Raw genomic sequence first — 27,214 nt, 5'->3', positions numbered from 1 at the left:
CGCCAGGCCTCCCTGTCCATCTCCAACTCCCAGAGTTTACTCAAACTCATGTCCATCAAGTCCGTGATGCCATCCAGCCATCTCATCCTCTGTCGTCCCCTTCTCCTCCTTCCCCCAATCCCTCCCAGCATCAGGATCTTTTCCAAAAGAGTCAACTCTTTGCATGAGGTGGCCAAAGAATTGGAGTTTCAGCTTCAGCATCAGTTCTTCCAATGAACACCAGGACTGATCTCCTTTAGGATGGACTGGAGAAACTTAAGAAATATTAATTGAAAGAACAAAGGAACAGGACGTTTGAGCTGGGCTTTGTAGAATGAATAGGCTTTGGCCAGTGAGATAAAACAGAAGGGCTAGAGACATGAACAAATATATGTTCAAAGAACATTAAGTAGCATTTCAGTGTGGCTGGAACAAAGGATGTACCATGTGAGATGAAGCTAGACAAGCTGGTGTAAGCACCAAGGTTGTACAGTGCTAAGTTAAGGAGTTTAGATTTTATCCTGAAAGCAACAAAACCCTTCAGAGTATTTAAACAGGGGAAGGCATCAGATTTGTGGTTTTAAAAGGATACTCTGGTTTGGGAGAATGGATACATGTATATGTATGGCTGAGTCCCTTTGCTCTTCACCTGTAACTATTACAACATTGTTAATCCACTATATCCCAAGACAAAAAAACCCAACACCAAAACACCAAAAAAACAAGAATAATCTGGTTATTAAGAATGGATGGAATCTGGAGACTCTGAAAGCTGCTCCAGTTGTCTAGGTGATGGTGGTGAGTGAAGGGCAAGAACTTGAGAAATACGTAGGATATTCTACAAAGACGGTGACCAATTTGATGAGTGCTCAGCGAGGAAGAATGGGGGCTAAGTTCAGGTTTCTGGGTCAGTGAACTGCTGAATGACGGTCCATTCTCTAAGATCAAGAAGTAATGTGAGTCACAATTTTGTGGTGAAATGGTGGTAGGAATAGCCAGCATTCCAAACGACTTAATATGTGCTAAACTGCACTAAACTATTATTAACGGAAAGAAGGATACACAGGTACTACTTACAGAGAAACTATGGCTTAGAAATGTTAAAGTCGTATCACTAACATTTGTATAGCTGAAATTTGAAACAAAGCAATCTGATTCCAAACCCTTCCTCGCTACTGTTAAACGTTTCAGTTTTGGTCGTTTGGAATCTGAGGCACAGAGCCGGTATGCAAACACTGCACTAGAAAATAGAAGAGGCACTGGGAAACAGAATCCGAGCTCAGGCAAAAGGTTTGCGTCGAATGCAGCCTCCTTCACAGGGAAAAACTAGGAAAAGAAGCCCATTCTTTTTCTGTCAGTAACAACAATTGAAACCTCCATTTCCATTTCTTTGCCTCCTTCCGACCGAGCCCCCCCAACGGAAAAAAAAAAAAAAAATCCAGTATAATAAACGTCTGGCTCTGAGGTCATAGGAGATGGTGTAGTTTCCCAATTCAGCGCTTGGATGCGGAGAGGACCATAAGACTAGGGGGTGAGCCGTACTCTTCGACCATGACGATACCATTAACAACCCTGAAACCGTCCCAAATCCTTCCGCCTGTTAAGAGCCCGAGGCAGTAAACCTTGCGCAGTCTGAGGAGAGACGCGAGCGCAATGACGTCACGCGGCAGCCGGGCGCGTTCCCCAGTCTCTGGCGTCATGCGTCGATGACGTCATTCCAGGAGCTGGCCCTCCCCCGCCCCCACGCCTGGGTTGGCCTGGCTCACGTGCGTCCGTTCGGCCCTCCCCGCCCCCTCCCACCTGCGGGAGGTGGGGCGGGCCGGGGCTCCGCCGGCGCCTGTGCCTCACGGGGGAGGGGCGGGGGCCGGTGGGCGAGGCGGTCCGCCCGGCCAGCAGCGTACAATAGCTCGGCTGAGGTGGGTGAGGCGGCTCAGCGGCCGCTGCAGCTGGAGTCCAAGGTGTGGGCAGCACCGTAGACGGCCCCTCACGGTTTCGCCCCCACACCCTCTTCCCCCTCTGCTCGTCTGTGGCGCCTTCCTCAGGACGACTCTGCCGTCCTGCCCCAGACGCTTTTTCCCCTCACACTTTTACCCCCTCTTTCACGCAGCCCTCGCTCTCGAGAGCCCCTCAAAGAACTCTCTGTCTCTCCACCTCCTCCCCCAAGGCCACCCGAGCTCCTCACCCCTCTGAGCAAGCGCCCCCCTCAGCCGTGTCGCCTAGGTCCCTCCGCCTCCCCGACTCCAGCCACGGTCGCTGACCGGCCCCCCTATCCTCGCCCTGTCCTGAGGGGACTCCCCAGCACGAGCGGGTGGGGAGAAGCCGAGCGGCGGCGGCGGCGGCGGCGGCGGCGGGCGGGAGAAAGTGAAGCGGCCCCTTGCGCACACTCGAGCGCTCACTCCGCGGCTCGGCCGCGGCCACCGGGGTGGAGAAGGAGGAGGAGCCGAGTCGAGCCGAACAAGCGCGGACGGTGAGAGCCGGCCTCCCGCCCGGTACCCCTGGCGTCGCGGGCTGCGGGGCTGCGGCGCCGGGGTGGGGGAGGCGCGGGGTGGGGGTTCCGGGACCCATTCATTCCCCGCCGCGGCCGGGCGGATGCGGGCGCCAGGTGAGGGAAGGCGGGGGCGTCTCTTGCGAGGCTGGCCGTTTCTCTCGTACCAACAAAGGCTCCCTGTGTAGTTAACGCGCGGCCGCGGTCTCTGACGCCTGGGGACCCAGAGACCCAGGGGAAGTCAGCGGAGGGGAGACCTCGCAGGTCCGGCTCCGGGAGCGACTGCCTCCTGAACTTTGCGGTCCTCGGATCCTAACTCTGGACAGCGTAGGGGGACCTAGCAAGGCGGCGACAGGTTCATTGTGCACGAGAAAAGTCACCTTTGTCCTGGCCGTGGGGATCATCTATAGAGTTGAACTCCTTGAAAAATACGAGTGGACAGTGCTTGACTTATGCCGCCCCTCCCCCACCCCGGGAATACTCTTAACCTGTGGCGTTAAAACACGAGGAGACGAGATTTGGAGTTACTTTATGTTTCTTACTCCAGTTTAAAAGACGTGATTATTATAGCCTTTACTGTCTTGAATATTTTCACAGCAAACATTGCTGGGAGTGTTTTGGAAGAATACTTGAGAAGTTTTGGGTGTTGAGAGCAAAGTGCTTTTTGTTTATTCAGCCCTTTGGATAACTGTCTTACGCTTTTCACCCCAGTACTGTGAAAGGTGATGAGAAGGGTTAGTAGTGTGGTTACCAATAAAAATTTGAAGTCACTAGTCTAACCTTTAAGAGTTGTTCCTAGAAAAATCTTTCATCTTGCCTACTGTGTCTTTGTGCCCTGTCTAAACCTTGTCAGGGGAAAAGAGGAGGTGACAGTACACAAATATCTCACTAGTCTTACCTTATGACTTCTACTTCCTTTGTCACCTTGAGCAGGTCACTTCCAGTTTTAAAGGTCCAGGAGTTTGCTTGTTTGCTTTTGTGCTACTTAGTTTTCAAGACTTTACCGAAGCACCGCCCCCCCCCCCCCCCCCCACCCGCGGCCAAACCAAACCTCCCATGAAGTTTTTGCTGGCACCGACCCCCATACTCCTTTCAGGCAAAACTTTCTCGTTGAATCCCTCAGAGGCCTGGTAGGATTTATACTACAGTACTTGTTAACATTTTTTTTGTTGTTATTCCTATTTGGAAAATCCTGAATCAGGTGCATATGAAATCCACCTCACCTTAGCTAGAAACTCGACTTCTCAAAAAAGAGAGGGTGAGATGTATGGAGAGAGTAACATGGAAATTTACAATACCGTGTGTATTGTAACTGAACAGGGGAAATTGGAACAGGAACTGAAACAGGGGCTCTGTGACAATCAAGAAGGTTGGGTTGGGGAGGGGAGATGAAGGGATGTTCAGGATGGAGGGGACATGGGTATACCTATGGCTGATTCTTGTTGATGTATGAGAGAAAACCACAAAATTCTGTAAAGCAATTATCCTTCAATTAAAATAAAGTGGCAAAAAAAAAAAAGGATTTTTGAATGGTAGATCATGAAACATTCCATGAAGCTTATCCAGTTAGCTCATGGGTCTGTCTGGTAAATTTGCTTGTTCAGTCATTCATTTACCCAACATTACTGGAGTCTGGAGAGCTACTGTGTTTCAGGTCTCCTGCTAGGGCTATGGGGATTCAGAATCTATTAAGACATTCCCTGTCTGTCAGAGCGCTCAAAGTCTAGTGGGTGAGGTAGGCCTGTAAACAATGAAGGCCTTCCCTAGTCTCTACTCCAGCTATACCGAGAGTAGTGTGCAGTTATTGAGGCTGCTGGACCTGTTTTACAAGTCTCGTCTCGTCCTGGTCACAGTGAGTCCTGCAAGGAAGGTAGTGACCTGCCTCTCTTCTGTGAGGTAGCACTTGACAAAGAGCTTTTTTGAATGTATACTCAATTCAGTATACATTTACTAAGCACATGGTATGAGGCCCTGTGTTAAATTTGAAGGAAGGACTGCTTTCTAAAAGGTGGTGGTTGTTCAGGCGCTAATGTGTTTGACTCTTTGCAACTCCCATGGACTGCAGCACGCTAGACTAGGCTCCTCTGTTCTCTCCTGTATCCCGGAGTTTGCTCTCATTCATGTCTATTGAGTCAGTGATGCTATCTAACCATTTCATCCTCTGCAGTCCCCTTCTCTTTTTGCCTTTGGTTTTTCTCAGCATCAAGGTCTTTTCCAGTGAGTTGGCTCTTCACATCAGGTAATCCAAGTATTTCTAAAAGGAAGGCACTATATATCCAGAGAGATCTTTGTAAAACAAAGCCCAGTCATCTATCCCGACTCCTGACTAGTCATTGCCTAAAGATAAAATTTTAAACTTTTTGACATGAATAAGAAGCTCTCAGAAATTAGAGTACTGTCTGCCTTTGCAGCCTCACTTTTTACAACTTCCTTGCCACCCTCTTTTCATCTCTGCTTTTGCATGTGCTATTCTTTCTGCCAAAAATGCCATCCTGCACCTGCTTATGGAGAAGCACTTGTACTTCTGGGAGAAAAATGAAAGTGTTAGTCACTCAGTTGTGTCTGACTCTTTGTGACCCCATGGACTGTAGCACATGAGGCTGCTCTGTCCATGGAATTCTTCAGGCTATGATTCTGAAGTGGATTGCCATTTCCTTCTCCAAGGGATCTTCCTGACCCAGGGATCCGACCCAGGGATCCAACCCAGGTCTCCGTGAATTGCAGCAGATTCTTTATCATCTGAGCCACCAGGGAAGCCCTTTCTGGGAAGCAGTCCCTTAGTTTTTCCTCCTACTGTCTCCATATAATGAGTTGCTTTTCCATTCTCGGGCTTATGTACAGTTCCACTCATAAATCTTTATAGTGCTTTGTTGCAAATTTTTTTGACTTTATCACACTGTTGCAAATATTAACCTGTGAATTTTTTAAGGGCAGGATCTCTTTAGTCTTAGTGCCTTGCAAGTTTCTGGCACTGAATAAGTGTTTGAAATGAATATATGAGTGAAGAAAGCAAATCAAGGCCCTTGAGTTTGAGGTTACCTAATTCTTTGGGTTAGAATAATTTTAGCTCCAAGTGTAGTCCCTACACCAGGATCATCAATAGAATCTGAGAATTTGTTGGACTTGAAAATTATTTGTCCCATTCCAGACGTACAGATGAAAAACTCTAGGGTTGGGGACCCCAGATATTTAACAGTCGTCCACGTGATTCTGATACTTGCCAAAGTTTGAGGACCACTGGGTTAAAAGATCTGCCTTTAATAAGACCATTACCTTGCCACCTCCCTCCCTGCTTCCTTTCTCCCTGCCTCCTTTTTCTTCCATAGCACAAAGTGCCTGACCTTCCGTTCCATTTCCTTCCATTCTGTTCCATTCCATCCCATCTGTTCCATTCTGTTCAGTTTCATTCCATTCCATCCTATTCTGTTTCATTCCATTTCATAGCATCTGTTTTTCTCACTTAATTGAAAGCTTCCTGAAAGCAGAGAATTTTGTTTTATTTACTTCTGTAATCCCAGGGGCTAAAATAGTGACTGCATAATAGCAGGCATTCAAATATTTGTTGAATGAATAATATAAAAATGATTTAACTCTGTTTACTGCCAGCTGCTGCATTGGGGTTTATTCAAGAATGGTTTTCAGTAGGAAGAGGAACCTCACTCCAGTATGCAAATTCAAATGGATTCCAACATTTTGGGGGATTTATTTTATCAATAGATTGAGCTTTTCCTCCCCCCTTTTACTTCTGTTTTTCTCCACCAGAATCTGCATGATTTTTTCTTCTTTTGTTCTTTTTTCTCAGGATCTGAAAACTGCAGCTGAAATATCCTAGGCCGGGGTTGGACTTAGTTTTACAAGTTTAAGTAAGCACCTTAACTTTTGAACCTTTTAACTTGAAACTGTCTCTTCCGGATCTCCTGTGGTTTTTGTCTTTCTCTAGTGATAACTTAAAGCCATACAAGGACCTGTTTGACTCCACACAAAGGTTTCTCTTCCTTGTGAAGCTCTTAAAGTGTTTTGTTTCTTTCACTTTCTTATTAGCCCTAAGATACCATATCCAATTTTCTCTTTTTCTAACTTCCCTCTGGGAGATTGGCTTCGTTTATTATTCTTTATTTATAAACACTTGTTGAGTCTTTCTCTACCATGTGCTGGGTCCCATGCTGGGACAGATATACATAGAATGTGGTTCAAGTCCTTAAGCAATTAAAGATATTACAACATTATATAATAAGTATGGAAATGAAGGAGTTAAATGGAGGGATAAAGTGATGTATACTCATAAAGATGGGAGAAAGCTGCCTTTCTAAATTTAAGTTGATCAAACAAGCATCATTTTGATAAGCAGACCTTAAACATCTTTTAGTTAAGAGGTTGGCAGCTTTATTGGGGAAAACTAAAACAAAAATCAAGGTAGAATCAGCATTTGCTAATTTGAGATCTGAGGGAAAAAACCTTCTTTTTTTTAATAATAAAGAGAAAAGTTTAAGTTTATCAAAAAGAATACACAGTTTCATTTTAATTCCTAAGGACTAATGTTATTATTTTGGGTGGGTGTTAGTGAAACCCAGAGAAAGTCAGGAGACCTTAATTTAGTCTTGATATTACTGCATGACTTTAAATTATTTTATCTCTGTGAATTTGGTTCTAACTGTAAAATCAGGATAGTAACAGCTGCTATGACTGGCTTACAGGTTTATGAAGCAACTAAAAAAATAGTGAATATAAAAACACTTTTGAAAAGTATGATTTGTTAGCTAGTTGTTAGATTGTGGTAAACTTATTAATAGCAGTTTACATTATTGAACAACTAGCAGGGGTCTCCAACCCAGGGGTCCACATCTGGGATCTAATGTCTGATGATCTGAAGTGGAGCTGAGGTAATAATAATAGAAAGAGTCCACAATAAATGTAATGTACTTGAATCATCCTGAACACCCTACTTCTGTGGAAAAATTGTCTTCCATGAAACCAGTCCTTCATGCCAAAAAAGGTTGCAGACCACACTGTGCCAGATATCATGTGAGACATTTTTTCCAGTCTTCAAAATGAACCTGTAAGATGATTGCTAGTATCTCCATTTCATCGGTAAGGAGGCTTGGCTTAGACTGGTGAAGGGATCTTGTTCAAGGTTTTGCTGAAAGTGACAGACCTCAGTTCCAGTCCACATCCACCTGATACAAGCAATTGTGTGTTGTGTTCGTTATTCCAGCTGCTTTAATTTTTCTGTGTGGCAGATTTTAGGAATGTTTTGTAAGTTTATTGCTGTGAAAGTTAAAATTTTTTTCTTCATTTAGCCTGCTTTCTTTGTGCATAGAACGACTGGTGAAGAAAGATTTACATGCATTTATGTTTATCATGATTAGGGAAAAGAATAACATCCTTCCCTGGTGCTTTTATTCAGCTTCACAACAGCCATCTATGAGACAGATATTTCTGTTTTATGAGTTAGTATCATAGAGATATTGTCTTACTCAAAGGCATATCATTAGGAAATAACTAAATATTGATTTAAAACTACGTTTTAAAAATCTAAATGTGTTACTTTATTTTTGCCGCTATATCATAAAAGGCAATGGCCTTTTAAACTCTGTGAGGCTAAACTTTGGGGCACTAGAAATGTCCTTTTAGATTGCTCTCTAAACTCTTACCCTTGTCTCACTAAGAAAATCCTGACTGAAGTCCATGGTTTGAACCACAAAAAAAATAATTGCTGATAAAACTCTGCCATATGGTCATGATATTGCAGACTTATAGGATAACACTTTTTCATTGAAGTTGAGAGATCAGACTTTATCTGTATTCTGAGTCACTTGTGCCTGAATATTTGTTTTTCCTTTGCCAATGTAAATTTATTAACATGGTGCAATACATTTTTCTGCTTTAGTGTTAAGCTTTATCTCTTATAAATAACTTCCTCCACTCTCTCATCTAGTCTTTGAGATGGGAGAAATCTGTGTGTCAGGATCCTCTAGATTATCCCCTCTCTAGCAGTAGTGTAGTAATAAGTCAAAAAAGAACCAGAGGCTCATTGATCCCTCATAAATATGATTTTATTTGGTATTGATTAATTCTCTAAAATTGATCTCAGTCTTAATTTAAAAAACTCCATTATGTTTTGGCTCATATTCATGGAGATGGTGTGTGGTAGTTTGCATGAAGCACTGGGAAATTCAGTCTTATTTATGGGGCTTGCTTCTTCCACTTTTCCACTTCCAGTCCTCTGCAATGTCCCTTTCCCTTTAACTTTGTGTAAGTACTGAGGCTGGCAAGAGCATTCTTCTCCTTTATAGAATCTGCCTTTTGAATCTTTGGGGATGATAAATGACAGTATATGTGTAGCCTCTACCTTTGTCTGCCTGCCTGTATCTTCATGGTTTAGCTTTTCTCATTCTCTCTCTGATTTGCACAAAGGGATTGATGGCTTCCTCATCTTAACTCTTGTCTCACAGTACTTTGTATATTAATATTATTTATAATTTTTCTCGGGAAGGAGATAGATGTAGAAAGAAAAGCACTATATTTGAAGTTAGGCAAAGACTTACTCGGACACTTATTTAGGTCTCTATTTCTTCATTTGGAAAATAAAAATAATACCTAACTTACAGGGTTGTTGTGAAGATTAAATGAATATGTGAAAATGAATTGTAAGATGTTAAGTTATATAGATGTTAGGTACAAGTGTTGTAATTTTGTGACTACTATTTATGTCTATTATGTATAACAATGGTTTTTAGTTTTGGCTATGTGCTTGAACTACTTGTGAAGATGTGAAAAAAAAATACAGTTGCCTGGACTGTATCTCAGGTCTATTTAAGCAAAGTCTCCTAGAATCCTTATTCTTGAAAATTTACAGATGATTCTGATATGCAGCCAAATTTGAAAAGTACTGCCTTATATTTTGTGTAAATGTCTTTTGTACTTACTATATGAAAACTGTTTTAATTGTCATCTGCTGCTGCTGCTAAGTCGCTTCAGTTTTGTCCAACTCTGTGAGACCCCATAGATGGCAGCCCACCAGGCTCCTCTGTCCCTGGGATTCTCCAGGCAAGAATACTGGAGTGGGTTGCTATTTCCTTCTCCAACTGTCATCTAAAATCCATGTATTTGCTAAACACATATTATGCATCAGGCATTGTCATGGGCTCTGAAGAAACAGATTGTAATCTGTGCCTACCTTTAAATTTATAGTTGAGAACCAAACATGTCTGTAGACAATTGTACTATATTGAGAAAAAAATGACACATGGGTATGTATACTGGTGGTATGTGAAGACAGAGGAAAGGCATCTACTTCACCTGAAATAGGGATGGCTTGGCAAGCCTTCTCAATGGAAGTGGAACCTAAATTGGATTTTGAGAGATAAGCAGGGGTTAACCAAGGCAGCGGGGGAGGGGTAGAAAGAGAAGGGAAAGGAGAACCTTCCTGAAAGAGAGCAGTATGAGGATTAGGAGGCTTGAGAGCATAATTTGGGGAACCCTGAGTAATGTAGTACACTTAGAGGATGGGGTGCAAAGTGGGGAGTGGTAAGAAAGGACAGGAAGGCAAGGCCCAGATGATGAACGGCCTTTTGGATAGTGTACAAAGTACTTTCACTAATGTTATCTCACTTTATTCTTTAAACAGCTGCCTGGCTTAGCTTAGACAGGTATTATTTCGTGTCCATTTTATAGAAGTGAAAACAGAGGTTAATTGAAATACCTGAGGCTGTACAGCACAACTGTGGTTTGAGGACTGGTCCTTCTGACTCGAGTGCATGTTTTTTCCAATACACTTTTTCCAATAAGACTAGCTGTCTTATACTTTTAAGGGAGATCAAGTGAGCTCTGTAGATAAATGCATAGCAATTCATAAGCTGTAAAGTGCTTGACTCATGTTGGCTATTAGTTGGGAGTTTGGACTAAGTGACCTATTAAAGTACTTTTAGCTCTTAAGATTCTGTGGGCATTTTCTGGGATTTTCCTTTATCATTTAAAAAGATACATATGTTTTTTCCCCCAGGAGTTGGTAACCAGGGTCCAGCAAGCTAAAATAGTATCAGATAGTTACTCCTCCAGTTTGATTGTCTTTACTCAGATCCCTTTGTTTTTAAAATACTTGTGTTTCTTTTATTATGAAAGTAATACATGATTCTTGCAGAAAATATGGAGAATACAAAAGAATAAAAGGTAAAACAAAGACAACAACAAACGTCAGAGTTTTATTGTACAAAGATAACCAATAATAGGTAGCATTTCATCTACTCCCTTCTGATCTTTTTAAAAAGTGAGTTTGGGATGGTGAAGTCCCTGTTTCTCAGGCACCTTCTACCCCTAATCTCATTGTATATTGAGGATAAATGACATCAGGAACAAATCATCACCCTCAGCGTTGTTATAACTGACCTTTTACTGGGGATAGTGCTGAATGCTTTACATTTGATTTTTTATTTACTCCTCAGAATAATCCTGTAAGAGTGATACAGTTCTATACTCATTTTACAGATGAGGAATTTTAGAAGTAGAGAGATCAAGTTGGGATTTAAAGACATGTTTATAATTATTACTGTGTAACTATGACAAGTCACTTAACCACCCTGAGCCTCAGTTTTCCTTAGCTGTGATATAGATGTATTAAATTTGATGTCAGCTTCTTAGTTCAATTATTTTATGACTGTTGTTTTTTATTTTAATTTTGTTTGTTGTTTGTTTTTACCTTCTCTCTTCCTCTTCCCCACCCTCTCTTTTACTACTTAGTAAAATAGTCCCTGATCCCCATAGTCTATCAGTAATAGTGTTTCACTGTGGAAACAATTCTCCATGGGCTAACAGAGCAAAATTTTAATTTCCAGGCTGTGGCTTGGGTAGAAAGGGACTTGGTATAGTTGGGAGGACTCTTAGTTCCCCTATAACTTTTTGAAGAATTATTATTTTATAACAATTTCTTATATTTAAAATTATTTTCCCATCTGGAATTAGCTGGCCAGTCCAGATTCTGAGATTTTTATTTGGTATCTGGGTAGATTTTGCCTGGTCAGTTCAAGATGTTATCTATATGTAATCTGCAAAGTAATTGAAAACAAAACTAGAAAGTGGGTGAGCAAAGGGTAAAATTTCATTGTGATAGACTTTTGAAAGTCCAAGTTTCTTGTGGCCTGGAGACAATTAGTATGTATTTTGTGTGCTTAGTCGCTCAGTCGTGTCCAACTCTTTGCAACCCCATGGACTGTAGCCCGCTAGGCTCCTCTGTCCATGGAATTTTCCAGGCAAGAATACCTGAGTGGGTTGCCATTTCCTACTCCAGAGGATCTTCCCAACCCAGGGATCGAAGCCATGTCTCCTGTGTCTCCTGCATTGGCAGGGGGATTCTTTACCACTGAACTACCTGGGAAGCATCCATAATCTGACATGTTACTCTTTGGCATTATTTGATTAATATCTGCCTTCTAGACCCTGCTCTCCAGAGAATCATATTTCTGAAGAGAAAGAATTCTAACATAGTACCTATTTCCTTAAAATAAAAAGTATCTTTTTTTTTTTGTTCTCTGTTGTAGACTCAGTTCCTAATATATAGTAGCTGTTCTGTAAATGTTTTTGACTGAATGAGTAAGAGTGGAGCCAGCATTCAAACTGAAGTGCATATGACTTCTTTATTCAAGTTTAGCAAATATGCAAGAATCCTTTCATTGGTGTTGGGAGAGGCCAGGAGAGAGGAAATCTCACTATGTTAAATATTTAGCTGCCCAATACAAACACCTTTGACCTGAGTCAAAGTTGAATGTATGCCCTGATGCTCAGTAAGTATGTGGAAAATTCTCAAGGGGATCTTCAGCTACTTTGCCATTCTGGGTCTTTCTTCCTTTTATTTGAGTTAAGGAATTATGTTACTGAAAAATGGTATTGGATTAAGGCCCTTTTAGGCATATTTGCTTTCCAGAATATTCTTTTTTTTCTTTCTTAGTGTTATCCCAGGCAGTGGTTTTGTATCAGTTTCTTTATAGTGCCAAGTAATTCTAATAAGGCTTAACATATACATTACTTTCATCAATTAAAAATAACAGAGCTCTGTTTAACCAACTTTTGTAACACTGTTAATAAATTTAAAATTCAGACACAATTCCATCAGTCAAATAAGTGAACTCTTGTTTTCTTTTTCCTTGTATGTAAACATACTTAACATAATTATAATCACAGTATAGACCTACATTTGTTGTTTGCCTTTTTTTCTTGGCTTATAGTAAACATTTCCCCCATGTTACACCTTAGTATCCATTATAAAATTTAAGATGATAGTCCATAATTTTCCTAAAACCATTGTGTTGGTAAGTGTTCTACCAGAGAAACAGAAATAGTAGAATTCCTTAGCATGGAAACCCCAGTTCTGGTCTTAAGTCCTTTTTTTTTGAGTGAAGCCCACCCATATTATGAAGAATAATCTCCTTTATTTAAAGTCAGCTGAATGTAGATGTTTACTATATCTATGAAATACCTATAAAATACAGCAGCACCTAGATTAGTATTTAATTGAGTTACTGGATACTGTAGGCTAGTTGATACATAAAACTAACCATCAAAATCATTTAAGTTTTTTCCTTGTTAGAAATTACACTGTAATTTTATCGGTAACATATATAGCTTTCTACTTTCAGAATTTATTTCTTTAGAATAAATTCTAATCAGTGAAATTGCTGAATCAGTGATATGTATACCTAATAGGCTCTTGATAGGATTTAATATTTGGAAACTGAAAATACCACCACAGTTTTTCTTTTATTGATTTGTTTGGGAATTGGTCTGTTCAGCTGACTTATTTCCCATTTCCAAAAGCCTATTCCCTGCCCCGCCCTGCCCCACCGCATTTTCTAAATCTGGAAATAGCTACTTTTCTTCAGGGTTATCTTCAGTTCTTCCTTCAGTCTCTACCTGTCACTTTCTCTTTGTGCTTTCACTTCCCTCCCCCCCCCCCCCCAACTTTGTCTCATTTATCACAAAATAGAATAAATAAAAAAGAATAGATAAAATAGAAGCTGTATATTCCTACTTCTGAATTTGAGAATCTACTTGAACTTGAACCCATTCCTTTCTTTATGAAGGAAGTGATTCTCTTTCAAGGAAAGATCTGATCCTTTGTATGCTTTTAGATTCCTGTGGTCCTGTCTTAGAAACCTCACTTCACTATCTTGTTATGTTTTGCTTTTTTAGAGTTATCATAGGCAGTATTCAAATATTTTATTGAAAGGAAAACAGTTTTCTTCACCACCACACAGTAGTGCTCCTGAGATCCCATGTCGGCCTTCAGCTAAGCACTATCTTTGCTCTCTTTCAAAGCTAGTCTTCTTTAAATAGCTGTTTACAACTTCTGCTTCTAAGTCCTCACCTCCTATTTACTTGGCAGCCTACTCCACTCTGTTTCTGTCCCCACCACCTTATCATAACTGCTTGTGCTAAAGTCCATAATGACCTGTACGGTGCCAGATTTACTTAAGAAAGAAAAAAGCAAACCACTCCAAAACCATAACCACACATATGCCACCTCCCTTCCCATAATCCTTTAATGTCGTCAAAATGTTCTGTTGTGGTGCAGAAATCATTTTTTTTTTCTTTAGTAGTTTGAAATAAAGGCTACACAGAGAGATAGGCTGATATTTCATTTATGTCTTCTTTAATTTCTAAATTCCCTCTCAGTCTCTTTTTCCCCCCCCTTTCAGAATATTTGTTGAAGAAACCGGTTGTCCTATTTAGTTTCTCACTCTCTGCATTTTGCATCACGCTGTTACAGTTTAGGAAGTTCCTTGGTCTTATATATTACTTATAAGTTAGAATCTAGAGGCTTGATAAAATTCAGGTTTTTTGTTTTGTTTTGCATGACCACTTTATATGTGTTGGTGTGTTCTTTCATCAAGAGGCTCACAGTGCCTGCATGGCCCTCTTTTGTGTTGTTAGCAGCCATGGAATTTCCTTTTCGTTCTTATCTTTCTGGACCTCTCAATATGTTTATTTTATTGATTACTCCCACTTTAAAAATATTCTTTTAGCTTCTGTGATATCACTTTCCTTGTTTGTCTCCTACCTCTGACCATTCCTCCCTTTATTTTGTTGCCTTTTTCTACAGTGTTGACTTTAAATGTTGCAATTCCTCAAGTGAGAGATCCTCTTCTCTTACACTGTACTCTCTTTCTACTTGATTTCATTCATTGTCCTACCTTTGAATACTGTATATATGATCACAGCTTCCCTATTTTCCCAGATACCTCTAGCTTAAACTTCTCTCCTAAATTGTAGATCCTTGTATTCGATTGCCTGCTTGATATTTCTACTTTGGAGTCTTATAACATCTCCTACTTAATATGCTCTAAACTACATTCTTGGTCATTTTTCATAAACCTGGTCCTCTTCCAGTTACCACTGTCTTACTAAGTGGGATTTTTGTTTTTTGGTTGCTCAAACCTGAAATTTAAGATTCATCTCTGACACCACCTTCTTTTCTTTCCTTCATATGGAAAACAGCACTCCCAACCTTGTTAATTTTACTTCTGTATATTTTTTGAATTCATCTACCTCTCTTCATTTCTGCTGTCACCTCTCTAATCCAGACTACTATCGTCTCTACCTTGGATTATCTTTTAACTGAGTTCTGTGCTTGAAACCTGTAAAAGCTTTTTATTTTATTTAGGAAAAAAATATAATTTTTTTTCTTTTTGGCCACGTTGCATTTCTTGTGGGATCTTAGTTTCCCAACCAGGATTGAACCTGGGCCCTGGTGAAAGCACTGAAAGTGCCGAGTCTTAACCACTGGACCGCCAGGGAATTCCCAAATATCAAATCTTAAACATGGTTTTAAGGTTTTGAGTGACTTGGCCTTGTTTTTTGATTCTCTAACTTCATCTTGTGCAACTCTCCACCTCAGTGGTTGTGATTCAGAGAGATTGGCATCCCCTAAAGTTTGAGAAAGTCTTTCTTGCTTCAGGGCCTTCACACCTGTTCTCCCCTGGTATGCTTCCCCTAACTGCTGTTTCTGGTTTCCTTCAGAAGTCTAGCTTCTTTCTCCCCCCTCTTTTTCTTCTTTAAGAAAATTGAGTATTTTCTTCTTTATAAATATTGGGTATCTACTGTGAACCAGGATCTATCTGATCTAAAGAAGATCGCCTTTATAATCCTCTTACTGTATTTTGTTTCTTTCTGTAATAGCTTTAATTTATTTGTTTATTTTTGGTTGTACTAGGTCTTCATTGCTGCATATGGGCTTTCTCTATTTGTGCTGAGTGGGGGCTACTCTCTGGTTGGAGTGTTTGGGCTGCTCATTGCAGTAGCTTCTCGTTGCAGATCATAGGTTCTAGGGTGTGCAGGTTTCAGTAGTTGTGGCCCAGGGGCTTAATTGCCCTGTGGCATGTGAAATCTTGCGACACCAGGAATCGAACCAGTGTCCCCTGCTGTGGCAGGCAAATTCTTAACCACTGGGCCACCAGGGAAGCCCCTGTAATGGCTTTTATTATGCCCTGTAATTCTATCCTTACTGACTGTTTTATGTCTAGCCTTTCCACTCCATGGGGTCGAAGATCATATCTCTTTCGTTCACCTTTGTTCCCCATCACCTTAATGTGGTGCCAGAATATAGTGAGTGTTGTAATATTTGCTGAACGAATGAGTTCACATTATCAAGAATTATCAAGCCTTGTCAGTTTTATCTCTGAAGTTTTTTCCAAATTTGTTTTTATCTTTCTATCTTCTGTGCTCTGGTTTAGACCATAATTATCTTTCCTCTAGGTTTTTAATTAGCTCTTAACTAGTGTCCTGGCCACCAGTCTTTCTGTCCTCTTATTCATCCATTAGTCTGTCTGGAATAATTTTTCTGATCCTGTTACTATTCTTCTCAAAACCCATCACTGTGTCCCCATTGCTGGTGGAATAATATGCTAATTAGTTTGTTACTCAGGGAACTTTACAATATGATCCCATCTACTTCTTTAGCCTCATCTCACTTGACCCTAATCCATCCCTAAAAAGACTGAATTTTATTCACTTTCATATATCACTTTGTTCCTTCAGCCTGGAATTCCTTTTTCCTTTATGCTATTAAAGCTCTTTGCTCTTTAAGATTCAGCTTAAATCAACTGAGCTGCCATTTTTTTCCCTGTAGTCTTTTAGTTCTCATATACTCATTAATGACTATAAATTCCTTGATGGTATGCTATAGACTGAATGTATATGTCTCCCCCAAATTCGTATGTTAAATCCAAATACCAAATACGGTGATATTTGGAGGTGGGACCATTAAGAGGGGTTGAGGTCATGAGGACACAATAGGATTAGTGTCCTTATTCTCCCCTTCTGCTCTGTGAAAGAGAATGACTATCTATGAATCAGGTAAAGAGTTCTCACCAAACACTGAACCTTCTGGTCCTTTGATTTTGAACTTCTCAGTCTCCAGAACTGTGAGAAATAAATTACTGTTGCTTGTAAACCACATAGTCTGTGGTATTCTGTTGTTGTTATGTAGTTGCTAAGTCATGTCCGACTCTCTTAAGACCCCGTGGACTGTAGTCCTCCAGGCTTATCTGTCCATGGGATTTCCCAGGCAAGAATACTAGAGTGGGTTGCCATTTCTTTCTCCAGGGCATCTTCTTGACCCAGGGATCAAAGTCGGATCTTCTGCTTTGCAGGTGGATTCTTCACCACTGAGCTACCCGTGGTATTCTGTTGTTGTTGTTCAGTCACTTAGTTGTGTCCAACTCTTTGCAACCCCATGAACTGCAGCATGCCAGGCTTCCCTGTCCTTCACTATCTCCTGGAGTTTGCTCAAACTCATGTCCATTGAGTCAGTGATGCCATCCAACCATCTTTCCCAGCGTCAGCTATTCTGTTATAGCAGCCCAAAAGGTCTAAGACAGGTAATACTTTGTTTTGTTCCTTGCTGTATACTCAGTATCTTGAACAGTGTCTGGGATGTAGTAGGCTCTCAAGTAAACTTCTCAATAAACTTACTGAATTTTTGAATAAATAATTTATCCACTGTCAACAAATATTTATTAAGCTTTTTTGAATTTTCATAGCACTCATTCTGTCCTTTGGACTATAATTAGATGTATGGATGGTCATTTGTTATCCATGGCAAACAATCACTTATAAAATCAGTCCCCACTCAAACATCCCCTTTGTCGCTCACCCCTCGGCTTTGTTCTCCTCACCCTCTTTGTCAGTAGGTAACATTTCTAATGGTAGGATAGTTAACATCTAAGAATATGATGCAAGTATATTCTAAAACAAAAGCTGAAATTTCTGCAAAACATGAAGAATTTTATGAATTTGAAATAAAGTTATACTGGAGAATGGCTTGAACCACACACACCCATGTCATTAACAAATGAGAATTAGGTAAAGTTAAACCAGTTTAAAATGGAAGGAAAAACTAATGTGAATAAAGACATAATAGCAGACTCAGAGGAAAATGATTTGAGTAACAAAGGATTCAGAGAGACCCTTGGGAAAAATTGGTGAAGCTCTTGAATACTTTTACAGAATTGATCCTCTCATTGGTGTGTTCTGAAAGCCAAATGTGAAATGACCAGTGTTGTTTGGTTTAAGAATTACCTTGGTGGTGATTACAGCTTAAATTTTGTTAAATTACAGATTACAAAATTTTGTTTTATACTTATCTTGATAAAAGCCTCATCTAATTTTTATTTGTTTTTATTTACTAGGAAATTTTTGTCTTTCATCAGTTAACTTAATTGGCATTTTTAGGTATTAGCTATCCTCAGATAACAGGAATTCCTTTGTATGTTTTTGTCCCTATTGGGTTTAGTTCCCTGATGTTGGGGACTGTGCATTATTCATTATATTCCTTTGGGGCCTAGCTCAGAGTCTGGTGTATAGGAGATGCCTAATAAAGCAAAGTGTTAGGAAGAAGTGAACAGTAATAGAAGAGATTTGGAAAAGTGCTTTGAAAAGATGCTGTTTGGGGAGGGGAACTAAGATCCCACAAGCCGCGTGGTGTGGCTGAAGATGGGGAAAAAGGTGCTGTTTGGTGCAGAGTTTACATGGCAAGTAAGTGAGTAGAGTTACAATAGACTGCTGTGCTTTGTTATGTCCTAATGGAGAACCTCTCTTATTATTCCTTGCTAGCTCCTGCCTAGCGTGTACTTTAATATTCAGAGTCTGTTCTCTGCCTCAATAGCTCTTGTTCTCATTGTAATTCTTCCTGGAGATTGAGATGGAAATGAGGAAGGCTTTGGGCTGCTGCCTGGGCATCCACATTCATGAGAACTTAGAAATGCAGAGGGACCAAATGCCATGCCTGACCTAGATGGATCCAGGTCAGCCAATCATTGCTTTCCTGCCTTTCCCTTTGTTCTCTGTGCCGCCAGGCTTCTATCCTGCAGGAGGTTTGTGCTACAGCTGTTTATGCCAATTAATATGATGCTAATATACCCCTTAATGAAAGCATGGAAACACAGGGTCCCAGCCCGTGGCTAAGGACTATATAGTGTCAGCTTTCAAAGTACCTTTTCACTAGCAACAATTGGACTAGGCACCTAGAAACCTTTTGACATTGTTTTTGAAACTATAGAAACAGATGCTGAAAGTAACCCTTGCTTAGGGAATCTATTCCTTCACTTTACGGGATAAAGAAAAAGAAAACCTCAGAGATGGTCAATCTCGTGCCATGTTAACAGTTCCATGCCCCCATTTTAACAAAGCTTTATCTCATGTAAAGATAATTTTGTCCTCTATGTTATGTAGCAGCTAAAAACCCTTGCTACGGACCTAACCATGAGTCCTGTGGCCCTACCAATTCCGGATTCTGTGATCTGGGCACAGTTACTTAACCTCTGTAGTTTTTGTTTCCTTATCCTTAAAGTGGTACTAACAGTAGTGCCTGCTTCATAGGTTTGTTACCAGGATTACAGGACATAATAATTGTAATGTACTTAGCAGATTCTGGCACTTAATAATTGTTCTGTAAATGCTGACTGTCATTATTATTGCAGAGGAAGGGAGTGAAAATGAGCCTAATGACCAGGGCTTTAATTTATAGCCCTGTCCTCAAAACCTTTGTTCCCAATTTTCCTTCAGTTAGAATTTAAGCCTTCACTGAAATGTTGTGAAGTAATTAGCCTCCAACTAATAAAAAAATTAAAAAAAAAAAAAAAAAAGAATTTAAGCCTTATAAAAGCAAGGACCTTGTCTACTTGCTTCTCTGTATCCTCAAGTACCTAAAATAATTTTTAGCATATAGTAGATGCTTAGTAAATATTTGGTGAGTTAATGAATTCTTTTAGGAAAATTTTCTCTGAATATTTTTAGATATATTTTGTATATATCTGTACACCTACTTTTAGATATTCCAGTGACTTGAACCTTTTTTCTTTACAGTTTATGTGAATTTTCACTTTTTAGATTTTGTGTTGTGTCCTGGACCTTCTCAGATGTTTTTGTTTCCCTTTACGCTATAAATCTTTAAGAGTGGAAGACTGTGATCTCTGCTTTGGGAATTAGCTTCTGTAGCCCCTGATATAATATTTTTTTGTGCATAGTTATTATACTTTGTAATTACTGGCAAGTGACTGTAAAAATCACTTGTATCCATATTAATTTTTAAGCAAACCTCAGCATGTGGGACAGCATCACTCCCAGCTGTAGCAAGTTGTGAATTTGTAGGGTCAGTCCTTGGTGGCAAGAGATACTTTATTGCCTTTGTGAATGTTACTCTTTACCCCTGAAACACTCTCTCCTTCACGTTGCCCCTTCTCTCCTGGATGTCATACTGCTCTTCAGGGTTCAGTTTCCTCTGTCAAGTCGGTTTTCTTCCTTTCTTCCGTAGTTAATTCCTCATTATGTAAATCTCTTCACGGAGGAAGTGGGCAACTTTTGCAAATGGGATGATTATATAGGAGGACCTTCCACACTGAGGGAAGAATTGATGCAAAGACAAGGAAGGAAAGGGTCAATTATTATGGGAATATGATGGTAAATATTATGTGTTATCTTTAGGGCAGTTTATTGGTCAGGTTCTTATTGGTGGGGGCAAGTAACAGAATCTACAATAACAAGTTCAAGGAAAATGGATTTATTAATGGGTACCAGAGAGATTAATGAGTCTTTGGGAGAATGGAAGAAATGAACCCAGGCTGAATTTCTAGGAATAAACTTTCTAAACTGCATCAGAGAACAGAGCTCTCAAGGATGCCACTGTCTTTGCAGCTTTAGAAGCTGCAGAATCAGGAGGCTGTTGGTGCAACTGCTAGATCTAGAACTATGCTGTCTTAGTTGCAGTTTGTTCCAGCAAAAGGGGTGTCCTATGTCCAGTCTCTCTCCATTCCTCTAATATTGTTCCAAATCATTATCTAGTGTGAGAGCATCTGATTAGCAGAACCAAAATGACTTTTAGAGGGGAGTCTGGGAGTACCTATTATTTGTCAGATAAAAGTTAGCTGGATTGATAGTTAATAAATATTAAGTGCTTTGGGAGATAAGAAGTGGGATTCTGAGTGTTACGGAATATAATAGAATGGAAGTTAAAAAATGAAAAAAAAACCGGAGTCTGAGAAATAAAGGGTTTGTTTTTTTTCTTTTCAATCTCTGTAGTACTCAAAGCTTGAAAGGGGTTAGAATAGGTGTTAAGCAAATTGATTTACATATTCTGCTGTAGAGAGTATTCAAGTGGGTTGTACCCTTTTCCAGTTATTGTTGTTTGGTCACTAAGTCATGTCTGACTGACTATCAGATTCTGTATTTGGAATTCTATAAGCAGCAATTCTACTCAAATTTGACATAAATCATAGTGAAATTTATGTCAATTTAGAATTATAACAACACAAAAGTAGAAGATTGTGTTACTTTTATCCCCAAGTTGCCTTCCATCATGGTGCTAATTTTTTTTGTTAACCAGTGGATGAGAGAGAGACATAGACAGAAGGGTCAGGGGAAAGGGAGGGAGACAGGGGGAGAGGTAGAAAGAGGCAGAGAGAGAGACAGATACTGACTTCATCTCCCAAAATGGACAAAATTTCTTCTCTTTAGTCCAGTTGGACCACCTTAGGCCACGTATCCATCCTTGAGCAACCAAGAGATTCCAGGGATGTGCCAGATGCCAGTTGGTTAAGCCTGCGTTCTTGGACTATTCACTGGCAGAAAGAATGGGATTACTATGTTTGGTTTGGATGTAGAGTGAAGACCTACCCCTGGAGCTCGTTTTGGGGCCAGCTTTCCCTTTGGACAGTGGTTTTCAAAAAATGGTCACTTGAAAGAAAGAAAGTGAAATCGCTCAGTTGTGTCCGACTCTTTGTGACCCCATGGACTGCAGCCTACCAGGATCCTATGTCCATGGGATTTTCCAGGCAAGAATACTGGAGTGGGTTGCCATTTCCTTCTCCAGGAAGGAAGATCTTCCTGACCCAGGGATCGAATCCAGGTTTCCTGCATTGCGGGCAGACGCTTTACCTTCTGAGCCACCAGGGAAGCCCATGGTCACTTGGGAGCTTGTTAAAAATGCAAATTCTCAGGGCACGTATCAAAAATGCTGGGTCTAGGAATCTGTGTTTTAACAAGCTCTCCAGGTGATTTTGACTCTGGCAATATACTAAAATTTGAGAACTGCCTTAGTTCCATTGGTTATTGAGGAATGAATACCTGATAAAAATCAGGGCTCTAATAAGAGGGAGGAAAAGGGGAATGGATTCTGAGCAGCCAGTAGCATCCATTTCAGACCTGTAAAGGTGAGTAGGGATCAATCAGTTCATGTTGCCTCACAAGGCTGTTGTGAGATTTCAGACTAGATAAGGGATGTGTGAGGGACCAGTGAAGGAGATAGATTGTGATGGGGATGCAGTAGAAAGTACATTGAACTTGGAGTCAGAGATTAGGCTCTCATCCTGGTCATTTTTACCTCTTTGTAAAATAGGGACTATGTAACTACTGGAGTGTTGGGAGAATTAAATGAACAAAGGTATGCAGAAGTGCTCAGTTCATCATTTAGCCTATTAATAAGTAAATATTTACTGAAAATAATGATGCATGGCTAAAGCAGGATGATTTTTATTCTGAGGGCAAGAGAGGTGTGCTCCCTTAGGATTGCCTTTCCTCCTGAGACAGTTCCCTGATTCTCAGTAATTGTTTTAGATCTAATCATATTCAGATCATATTCATATTCAGGTCAGCTCTAGTTTAGCTGCATGAGCAATGGTTTCCTGCCTCTGCAGTCTTATCCTGAGGGAATTATGTGAATTATTTACTTCAGCTGTCACAGAGGACTATAGAGGTTTCTTTTTTCTTTTATAACTAACTTGTACTGGAGGTCATGTGACCATACATATTTTATGTTCTGCCTTGGCATTTCTTTTTATTTTCTTCTCTAAGGTCTTTTTAATTTGTAAAACTATGCCCTCTTCCTCTTTTGTTTTTTATACATTTCACATTTTCTAAATATAAAACATTTATAAATTAGATTACAGTGGGAAAGGTGTTTAGGATTGGCTTGGACTCTCTTCCTTACTTTACATGTAAAGAAACTAAGATAGGAAAGTAATTTATCCAGTCTTGGGTCCTGCTTCTTGGCCTCTTCTGTTTTCTTGGCAAGGAAGAATTACATCTGGGGTTGCATTTCATTTTTTATTCTGTAATATTAATTAGTCAAAAGTCACTTGTAGGGGTTTCCCTGGTGGCTCAGTGGTAGAGAATCAGTCTGCCAATGCAGGAGACGTGGGTTTGGTCCCTGGTCCAGAAAGATCTCGTATGATACAGAGCAACTAAGCTCGTGCACCACAACTATTGAGCCTGTGCTCTAGAGCCCAGGAACTGCAACTACTGAGCGCATGCACCCTAGAGCCCAGGCTCTGCAACAAGAGAAGCCACTGCCTTGAGAAGCCTGAGCACTGCAACCAGAGTAGTCCCTGTTCACCGCAACTAGAGGAAAGCTGGCGGAGCAATGAAGACCCAGCACGGCCAAAAATAAATAAAAAAATTATTAAGAAAAAAAGTCACCTGTAAATTGTTTTTATCTGATAGTCTACTGTAAATGAAGCAGAACTGATGTCCCAACCTAGGAAGATTACCAAGTGAATAGAAGTGTTGTGAATCCAGCAGTGGGAAGAAGGGCCCTGACATAAACACATTCTTCCCTCCTAGACACATTTGACATATTATCAGATGTGCCACTTATTGGAGGTGCCAGCATTGTGTTATTAGGTGGCTTGTGGCCTTTTCTATGTTTACATCTGAGGAAGGAAGGAATGAAATCGAATGGATAATTTCTACTTTGTGGTGTAGAGTAAAAGTTCCTTTATCTGTACTATAAATAACAGTTAAATTTTATTTTTTCTTTTAAAGAGTTACTGTTGGGTGTCAAGGAAACCAGAGAAACCGCTTTTCATAGTTTTGTTGGTAGTAATTAAAGTCTAGATTTCCAGCTGAAGGGGAGCCTAAGGATTATCCAATCTAATACCCTTATTTTATGAATGAGAAAACTAAGGCCAAAAGAAGACAAATTACTCAGTATTATACAATAAGCAAGTTCCAGAGTTAGGACTACATCTCGGCCCTTCTGATTCTGTTAAATATATTTCTACTACACCGCTCTGCAAGGCAGTGAGTATTAGAGGAAACTTGGAGTAGCGAGAAGAGCACAGATTTGAGAGCAAAAGATCTAGGTCAAGTCCACGACTCTGCCGCTTACTGGCTTGTTCCTGGGAAAAGTAATACTACTTCCATAAGTACCTCCTTTGTAAAACAGGATAATGCTGATACTGTCTTACCTGCTTCACAGGTTATTATTACTAGAATAACATGTAAGATGTACTGGAAAAAAAGGGAGCTTAAGACAGATGTGGCCAATTTGCTTATGGATTTCAGCTGTATCACCTATAAACAGTGATTTTCGGGCAAGTCACTTAATTGCTGTGAACACAGTTTTTCCTTTGTAACACCGGAACAATAGTATTTCTATTGCAGAGTTGTTTTGAGGGCTTTAGTGTATGTAAAATGTTCAGAATGGTGCCTGGCACATAATAGATGTTCAGTGAGTGAGTGAGCTCTTCTCAGATGACTTAGTTCTGCCTTCTCAGAAATGTTCCTCTAAAGGCTTAACATGGATATAGCAGAACTTATTCTGTGCCTTTGAAACTATTTTGTAGAATCTGAATCAGGAACTATAGGTGGGGTAGGGTATGGGCTTTGCTGTTAGTCAGGTTTCCATTCTAAACTTCAGTGGTCTATAGTCAGACTTTTCAACCCAGGGAAGAGCCTCTGGAGATGGCAGGCATTGAATGTGGTGAATTGTTTGAAGAAGAGGTGACTGGAAAACTTGGGAGGAAGAATGGAAATGGGACAGATGCTGCTCTTTTTGGTCACTGCTGCCTGCAGTCCACAGAATATCAATATGTCGGGACCTTAATTAAAAGTGAAAACTTTTTTTTCATTATGATCTGAGTTTCTGACACTGTAAGTACCTCAAAGTCTTGGGACAATATCTAAATCCTCTGTTACTCCAAACACCTGACTTAAGTAGATACCCAATATATTTTTTGTTGAAAGAATGAATATCTGAAATGGAGAAGTGCTGTGACCCATAGGGGTCCATAAATCCCTGGTGGCCGCTAATTTCTCACCAGCTCTACCTGGCAGAGATACTTATATTTAACCAGGTGTTTCTAGTTTTTAACCTCAGGGATTTGAAGGATTTCAGGTCTTCGGATTTTTAAGTTTTGCTCTACTGTTGACTTCCCTTTGCAGTCTTGGTTAGGCCAGACAACTATTTTTTTCAACCCTAGTCTGTGTGGCACCTACCAGGTTCCTCTTTCTGGTTTTTAATGCTGGGATGGGGTTTGTGGTTATAATGCATGGGAGCTGGGGAACTTGAGGTCTTCATGGTCAGGGAAACTGTATTTCCTCAGATGTTCCAGGATTATGGGAAAGCGTAATGCTGAGGAGTTCTCTCGCCCTCCCCTCACAAAAAGGATATTCTCATATAAGTCATTAATTCATTAATGCATACTAAAGGTATATACTGGAGGCCAGGCATTCTTCTGGATACTTTAAATACATCATCTTGCCAAATGCTAATGAGTAACTCTTTGAGGTAAGCTGATAATATTGCCCTCAGTTACACAGATAAGAAATAAGGAATTTAGATAAAGAAAATGACTTCCCTTAGCTAGCAAAAGGTAGACCTAAGATTTGTACCGTCTTTATGATTCAAAGATAATCACTGATTGCCGTGTCTGTCTTCTTTACCAAATGGGAGCCTCTTGAAAGCAAGGGTCTTACCTGATTGAAATCTGTGTTTCCTATTCTCAGCACAGGAATCGAAACAGAATAGATGTTACTGAACATTTTCTACCCTGGAAAGTCATCAGTTCAGTTCAGTCACTCAGTCATGTCCAACTCTTTGTGACCCTATGGACTGCAGCATGCCAGGCCTCCCCGTCCATCTCCAACTCCCGGAGTTTACCCAAACTCATGTCCATTGAGTCGGTGATGCCATCTAACCATCTCATCCCCTGTCGTCCCCTTCTCCTCCTGCCTGCAATCTTTCCCACCATCAGGGTCTTTTCAAATGAGTGAGCTCTTTGTGTCAGGTGGCCAAAGTCTTGGAGTTTCAGCTTCCACATCAGTCCTTCCAATGAACACCCAGGACTGATCCTTTAGGATGGGCTGGTTGGATCTCCTTGCATTCCAAGGGACTCTCAAGAGTCTTCTCCAACGCCACAGTTCAAAAGCGTCAATTCTTTGATGCTCAGCTTTCTTTATAGTCCAACTCTCACAACCATACATGACTACTGGAAAAACCATAGCCTTGACTAGACGGACCTTTGTTGGCAAAGTAATGTCTCTGCTTTTTAATATGCTATCTAGGTTGGTCATAACTTTCCTTCCAAGGAGTAAGTGTCTTTTAATTTCATGGCTGCAGTCACCATCTGCAGTGATTTTGGAGCCCCAAAAAATAAAGTCAGCCACTGGTTCCTCATCTATTTGCCATGAAGTGATGGGACCAGATGCCTTGATCTGAAAAGTCATAGATTCAGACATTAGTGCAGTTGGGATGAGGTATTAAGAAACTATCTTCTAGTCTATGTTATTTGCCTGGGGATAACCCAGTCCTCAAGGTGAATTTTTTGTAACCCATGGGATCAAAAAGGAAAGCAGTATATACTCTAGAAATCCATAAGAGTAACTAATGCAAACTTTATAATGCTCTAAAGAACTTAGTGTCTCATCGGGAAAATAACACATCCTTCACTCTTCTGTCTTGAGATAAGTAAAAGAGCCTGCCTGAAGTGTAGGGTGTATGCTAAATTGTTTTTAGGCCAAGCTCTCCTTGCCTGTTACTCTGTACAATGAGGTATGGGACTGGATGACCTCTGTGGCTCCCACAAGTCAGACATTTAGATAATGGTCTTGCAGCTGTTCTATTGCTACTTCCTCCATTAATGTGATAACAGATCACTGAAGCCTCTCATATTCTATAGTCTCACTGTCCCTCTTTAAGTCCTCTGCCTAGTTTCTCTTAAAGTCTATTGCCTGCTTTAGTTTTCTTTTTTAGACTGTTTCTGTGTGGGCTAGTGTTCCCTTTTGAGGTTGAACTGAGTTGTGTAAAGCTTCAGGAAGTGGCAGAAGCACCTTCCTCAAACCTGGTTGCACCAAACACCCATCAAGTCTAGTCTTGTCCTCAAAGAGGAAGAAGCAGCCTGGGTTCCTTAGCCAGCAGATAGCAGTTTCTTCCTTGGGCTCTCTGGGTTATTTTCACCCCTTGAAGAAAGGCCATTTCCTTTTAAATTC

The 27,214-nt window shown here is 40.4% G+C and overlaps 1 protein-coding gene across 5 annotated transcripts in view; it reads left to right on the top strand.

The window, feature by feature from the left end:
* Nucleotides 1–1,917: 1,917 nt before the first annotated feature.
* Nucleotides 1,918–27,214, top strand: part of PAK1 (p21 (RAC1) activated kinase 1) — a 165,261-nt gene continuing 139,964 nt past the window's right edge. For 2 of the 5 annotated variants that reach the window (XM_061168056.1, XM_061168030.1), the window contains exons 1-2: nucleotides 1,967–2,446; nucleotides 6,267–6,327. The gene's annotated coding sequence lies outside the window, so the exon portion shown is untranslated. Of the gene's footprint in view, nucleotides 1,938–1,966; nucleotides 2,447–6,266; nucleotides 6,328–27,214 lie in introns of those variants that run through there. The other 3 variants (XM_061168063.1, XM_061168045.1, XM_061168038.1) reach the window with 2 other exon arrangements.

This window comes from Dama dama, chromosome 2 (genome assembly GCF_033118175.1).
Source record: "Dama dama isolate Ldn47 chromosome 2, ASM3311817v1, whole genome shotgun sequence".
Classification (NCBI taxonomy): Eukaryota; Metazoa; Chordata; class Mammalia; order Artiodactyla; family Cervidae; genus Dama; species Dama dama.
Note: the sequence above shows the minus strand (reverse complement) of the source record. Positions and strands in the feature narration are given on the sequence as shown.